A 6,686-nucleotide genomic window follows, 5' to 3' on the forward strand; every position below is an offset into this window, starting at 1 on the left:
TGACATGGAAGCATCATCAGGTAGTTTAAAATTCAAGCCCCCCCCCCCCCCCCCGGTAATCTTTTCAATACTGAACTGATTTGTGCTTTTGCCTAGCCAATGTGCTCAGGTGAGCGATGTGGCCCATGGGCCTCTTGTTATTGTAGGAAAGGTACATTTTTGGGTGAGTGTAATCTTTCTACGATAATCTGAAAATTCGGGGGATCTTGCGACGAAATTCTTCGAAACTGCTTGAAACATGTACTACCCCTTCCCCCAGATTCATTACTTTGAATCTCCATGCAGATGTAAGATTTTGAAAAAGTTCACATGTGTTTTTTCCCCCATTTTTTTTTCATGGATAACAACATTTTAATAACACAATATACATAGTGAACAGATGCGAAAAAGAAGAAAACACATCACTATTTTTTGTATATATGTTTATATTTTAGGGATGATTGATTTAAAAAAAATAATGCAAAGAGTAATTCAAATTAAAAAAAAAACATTCTGAGAGTATTGCATTAGCAATACTAGCCCCCTACCGGCAAGTGTAATCTGGTTCCCGTTAAGAATTGAAAATGCCATAATTCCGTCAAAAATTAATGAAGTGGGACGAAATGCAAACTTGATCTATAACTAATCAAGGTAAAGTCACATACCAAAAATCAGCTCAATATCTTCAAGCGTTTAGAAGAAAATTGCGGAAAACCCTTAAAAATTGAAAAGGCCGTAATTCCGTCAAAAATCAATGAAGCGGAACGAAATGCAAACTTGATCTGTAACTCATCAAGATACACTCACACACCAAAAATCAGCTCAATATCTGCAAGCGTTTAAGAAAAAGTGCGGAAAACCAAGATGGGACAGACTGACAGACAGACAGAGGGACAGACAGACAGACAGCTAGACAGACGGACAGACAGACGGACGGACAGACTCAGAGGAAACCTATAGTCCCCTCCGGTTTCACCGGTAGGGGACAAAAAAAACAGGAACATATATTTAAAACATTTCACAGTCCTTTCTTCGCTTAATACAACAACTGAAGAACAACTTCCTGAGCCTTTTCTTCATAGTTTGGAAAAATGTTCTATGTGTCACCTGAAAATAACAAGCATTCTGAAAGTATTGCATTAGCAATTCCTAGTCCCCTACCGGCAAGTGTAATCTGGTTCCCATTAAAAATTAGAAATGCTGTAATTCCGTCAAAAAGTCATTGAAGCGGGACATAATGCAAACTTGATCTGTAACTCATCAAGATACACTTACATACCAAAAATCAGCTCAATATCTGCAAGCGTTTAGAAAAAAAGTGCGGAAAACCCTTAAAAATTAAAAAAGACCGTAATTCCCTCAAACATCAATGAAGCGGAACGAAATTCAAACTTGATCTGTTACTCATTAATATACACTTACACACCAAATATCAGCTCAGTATCTGCAAGTATTTAGAAAAAAAGTGCTGAAAACCAAGATGGGACAGACTGACAGACAGACAGAGGGACAGACAGACAGACGGACGGATAGACAGCTAGACAGACAGACGGACGGACAGACTCGGAGGAAACCTATAGTCCCCTCCGGTTTCACCGGTAGGGGACTAAAAAGGGAATAAAAGTTAGGAGAGAAATTACAGGGAAAAAATTAAATGATTTTGATTTAAACATATTTTATTGAAACACAATCAATGGGATTGGGCACAAGTTATTCCAACTTCGATTGTCCTCTCCAACACAAACAAAATGACAAAAACAGATACACGTGATGTACAACCAACAAATGAAAGAAAGGAAAAAAAGGTGCAGAGAAATTAGAAAGGAATGGAATAGGAGTGCAAGGAGAGAAGGAAGGGGTTGTAACAGATTCAAAATAGTTACGCTGGTTATTCATAAAAATCTTTTGGATTTTTTTATATACTTATGTACGGCTTTAACAATGTTGATACTATTTTGTTGACCCAAATTTGGGTCCCGAAATAGAATTATGTCCAGATTTATTGCTCCTTTGTTATTTTTTATGGTGTGAAATAATTCTGTTCTTATTTCAGCATAATTTTTACAGTACAGGAAGAAGTGTTCAGTGTTTTCATTGATATATCCACAAGAACACCGAGTGTTATCTGAAAGCCTAACCTTAATTTAAATCTGACTTAAGGATGCTTACATTGTGTCTCATTCTAGTTAAAATTGAGTTGTTTTTTTTATCACCATAAGAAAAATAATTTGGGGGAGATTCACCTTTAAAAAGTCTTTTTTTGAAAGCATTTACAGTATCGAGGTTTCTAATCTCTGTAGGCAAGCATTCCATACTGTTATTAGTCCCCTACCGGTGAAACCGGAGGGGACTATAGGTTTCCTCTGAGTCTGTCCGTCCTTCTGTCTGTCTGTCTGTCTGTCCGTCTGTCCCTCTGTCTGTCTGTCAGTCTGTCCCACTTGGTTTTCCGCACTTTTCCTCTAAACGCTTGCAGATATTGAGCTGATTTTTGGTATGTAAGTGTATCTTGATGATTTACAGATCAAGTTTGCATTTCGTTCCGCTTCATTGATTTTTGACGGAATTACGGCCTTTTCAATTTTTAAGGGTTTTCCGCAATTTTCTTCTAAACGCTTTCAGATATTGAGCTGATTTTTGGTATGTGACTTTACCTTGATTAGTTATAGATCAAGTTTGCATTTCGTCCCGCTTCATTGATTTTTGACGGAATTATGGCATTTTCAATTTTTAACGGGAACCAGATTACACTTGCCGGTAGGGGACTAGTATTGCTAATGCAATACTCTCAGAATGCTTGTTGTAGATGGAAAGAATGAATTTTTTAGTAGGTTTGTTCTATATTGGGGAATAGCAATATTATTACAATTACGTAAATCATAATGGGTAGTTTGTGAGACATCAGGAGGTAATAGATTTAACAAATATTCTGGAGCGAGACCATGTTTTATTTTAAACATTAAACATAGTTTTCGCTTTTCTCGTCTATAGGCAAGTGTTTCCCATCCTGTTTCGAAATATAGAGACTTGCGAGGAGTGTAAATAGGAAGGCCAGTGACAATACGTGCAGCTTCTAATTGTAACTTCTCCAGCCTATTACAGTCAACTGCGGAAATATTATCCCATACTTCTGATGCATATTCAAATAGGGGTCTAATAAATGTAATATATATCGTAGTTAAAAAATCACGATTCAATGTTAATTTTAATTTACGAAGAACTGCAATTTCTTTTGAAGTCTTTTTTTAAAATAATGTTATCGATATGATTTGTCCATTTGCCAGAATTTGAAAACGTAAGTCCAGGATGGGATTATTTCTTGATTGTCAAACTTAAAACGTAAATTGGATAATTCATCTTCTCTTCAACCAAATATTAATATTTTGGTCTTATCAGGATTAAATTTTACAAGCCAGTTTTTTGACAATTCATTAATTTTTTTCTAAATCATAGTTAGTAAATCTTTCTAAGTCCTGCAAGTTTTTAGAGGTGTATCATCTGCAAATAGTCTAGAGAGACCCGAGAGTCCACATGGCAGATCATTTATATAAACTAAAAAAAGTAAAGGCCCAAGAACAGAACCCTGGGGAACTCCTGCTTTGGTTCTTCCCACTGAAGAACTTGGTGATTTTATTTTGACCTGTTGTGATCGACAAGTAAGATAATTATTTAACCACGCAAGAATCTCTCCCACAAACCCATATTTTTCCAATTTATATTTTAAAACTTTCAACCAAACTGTGTCAAATGCCTTACTAATATCACAAAAGGCAAAGCACGTGACTTCTTTATTGTCTAAAGCAATACAGATATTATGATAAATTTCTATTAATTGGGTAACCGTTGAATGGTTACGCATAAATCCAGCTTGTAGGTTATATAACAGTTTATGTGATAATAAATGATTATAAATGTATTTAAACATTACTCTTTCAAAAATTTTCCCAATACAACTCAATAAGGAAATTGGTCTGTAATTGGATGGGTTTGATTTCTCACCCTTTTTAAAGACAGGAACTACACTAGCATGTTTCCAAACACATGGAAATTTCCCAGTTCTCAGAGATTTATTAAACATAATTTCTAGCGGGATTGCAATTTCATTTCTTATTTCTTTTATCGAAATATGACTGAAATTGTCGGGACCGGAGGCTTTTTTAGAATCTAAAATTTCGATAATATCGATAATTTCATTTTCGTTTATTGTTACATTTTCAAGTTTAGCCTCTGTCCTTGATTCGAATTCGGAAAGGTCTTTATCTATGTTGTCATTAGAAGAAACTTTACAAAAATAAGCATTCAGTAATTCACATTTTCCTTCGTCTGTAAATACATAGGCATTATCTTCTAGATTTTTTAGTGGAGGAACCGAATGTGATGGCTTAGAATCTTTCAATAATCTGCGAACTATCTGCCAATAAGTTTTTGAGTTTGTGCAATTCAAATGATTCAACGGTATTTTTCTTTATCTTTCTCTTTTTTAGATTTTCTGTAAGCTTTTCTATATTTTTCGCGCAAGTTTATTTCTTTCCGAATTTCAGAATTAAACCAAGATTTATCGTCCGGTCTTACTACTACATCTTTTTGTGGGATATGTTCATTCACCAATTCTGAAAGTTTTTCGTTAAACTTTACTACATCGACGTCAACATCTTCGCCATTTAAAATTTCACCCCAATTCGTTTCACTCATTTCATTTCTAAATTGGTCAAAATTTGCATTTTTGTACAGGAAAATCTTTCGGACATACGTATTTTGGATCGCTGTATCAAGTTTGAGTATTATATAGGTTGCTTTGTGATCACTTATAGATTTATCTATATCGATAGTTCCTCATTCAAGGCAATCAAGGGTATCTGTAATAAGTATGGGGTCAATACAAGTTGATGCCATATTTGTCACTGTTGTTGGCTCGGTAATGTAGTTTGTAAAGTTATATGTCATAACTATATCATTTACATGGGTTGGAAGCTTTTTACTGAAATCTATATTCCAATCCCCATTTAATACTAGATTATTAGATTCATCTAAAGCTCTTCCAATAGAAATTTCTAGTCTGTTCCAGAATTCAACTTTTGATGTTTCAGGTCTATTTCTACCCAAATTGTTTCGTCAATCGCATTTTCGAGATTAAATTTTTCAAACAGATAGATTAAGATATTTCAGTTTAAGAAACTGGCTAAAAGTCTGGCTAAGATTGTTGTTTTAATTATTTATTTTTTTTTTATATTGGTAAGGGGGGGGGGGGGATATAAAATTGTGAGAGACATGCAGCATCGCTTCGAATATTTAGGAGGTGTTCGATAGATCACAGTCTCTGCTTTTCGAATTCTGTACGATATTTGCGATACACTTAAGACGGCCTGATATTACACTTCATGAAGTGAAAATTAAAAAGATCTTCAAAGTTATTTGAGCGCTTATTTTTGACTTAATCTAATACATATGCCTGACTGCTGATCGGATATTTATGACAGATCTATTTCATGCATTCCCCATTTAACCACACAAATCCTTCCAAGTTTGTAAACATTGTCCTCATATTAGAATACATGACATACACCTCGAATCATACCTCGACAAACCGTGCAGATTGACCAACAAGAGCATTTCTAGTCATTATCGATGCTGGACAAATATGGTTCGATACTGGAACAAAAGTGTCTTACGATGGACAAATGCTGTATCACCAAACTATCAGTTGATTTGGACTTCGGTCTGTGACAGTAGTGAAAAATGTTATTCCGATAGACATATTATATCATTCTCAGGAGCAAAATAAATAAGTTAACGATTTACACAATATTGTACATACATAATTATAGACCGTGAGGGAAAATGTAAGATTTATAGGTCCAAAGGGCCGGGTGTAAAGTACTTGTCTTTTTTGTATTTAAGTATTTCATGATGTATTACACAAGTCACTATAATAAATAAATAAATAAATAAATAAATAAATAAATAAATAAATAAATAAATAAATAAAATAAATAAATAATACACGTAGTCTGAAATTACCTGACACATCTCATGGTCCTCCACCATAACATACCACTGTTTATCGAATTTCAGTATTTGCAACTTATCCTCTGTTTTCTAAAATATAAAAAAAAAAGTTTCAACGCACAGCTAAGGAAATGAACAAAGTATGTTCTAAAATTGAATAGATACCCCCTTCTCCTCAGTCTCTGGTATATTTTCAGTGAAACAAAATTTTAGAGCTTGATTACTCTGAACAAAATCGATTACTTTAATTTTGGAGTTAAATATGCGTTCTAAATTTCAGCTCAAACTAAAACGATAATTATGTTTCTATAAAAATCATAGAAAATCTTACCAAAATCTTCCTGCCTTTTCCTTCACTACAATGTTTGTTGACAACTGAGAACGTATGACAGCTCACTTTTGTGACGTCATCAATATTGTGACGTTATGTATCTCATTGAAATCATAACTTTCCATGCAGAGCATATTACTGCAGAAACCATACGAAATGCACTCTATTATTGCATAAATGATGGTATGTACACTTTAGTACGGGTAATTCAATTTTTAGCGTAATAATAATTGACTTCAGTTCACGCCAAAACTTATCCAAAGCAAAATTGCTGAGCGTGAGGTAGATCTAATCCCCCCTTTCTAAGCGCAACGGCGACATAACAGTAGAAGATTTCTCAAAATTTTAAATCAGATCTCGGATCTATAAATTT

General features: G+C 34.3%; 1 long non-coding RNA gene across 1 annotated transcript; it reads right to left on the minus strand.

The window, feature by feature from the left end:
- Positions 1-998: 998 nt before the first annotated feature.
- On the minus strand, positions 999-6,063 carry LOC133196285 (uncharacterized). The gene is made up of 3 exons (XR_009722311.1): positions 5,995-6,063; positions 5,552-5,694; positions 999-1,086 (listed from the first exon to the last, which is right to left on the minus strand). It is a non-coding gene; the product is annotated as an uncharacterized LOC133196285 (long non-coding RNA).
- Between the last annotated feature and the right edge of the window lie 623 nt (positions 6,064-6,686).

This window comes from Saccostrea echinata, unplaced genomic scaffold (assembly GCF_033153115.1).
Source record: "Saccostrea echinata isolate AGI-Se365-2 ecotype Australia unplaced genomic scaffold, CSIRO_AGI_Sech_v1 ptg000030l, whole genome shotgun sequence".
NCBI classification, from domain to species: domain Eukaryota; kingdom Metazoa; phylum Mollusca; class Bivalvia; order Ostreida; family Ostreidae; genus Saccostrea; species Saccostrea echinata.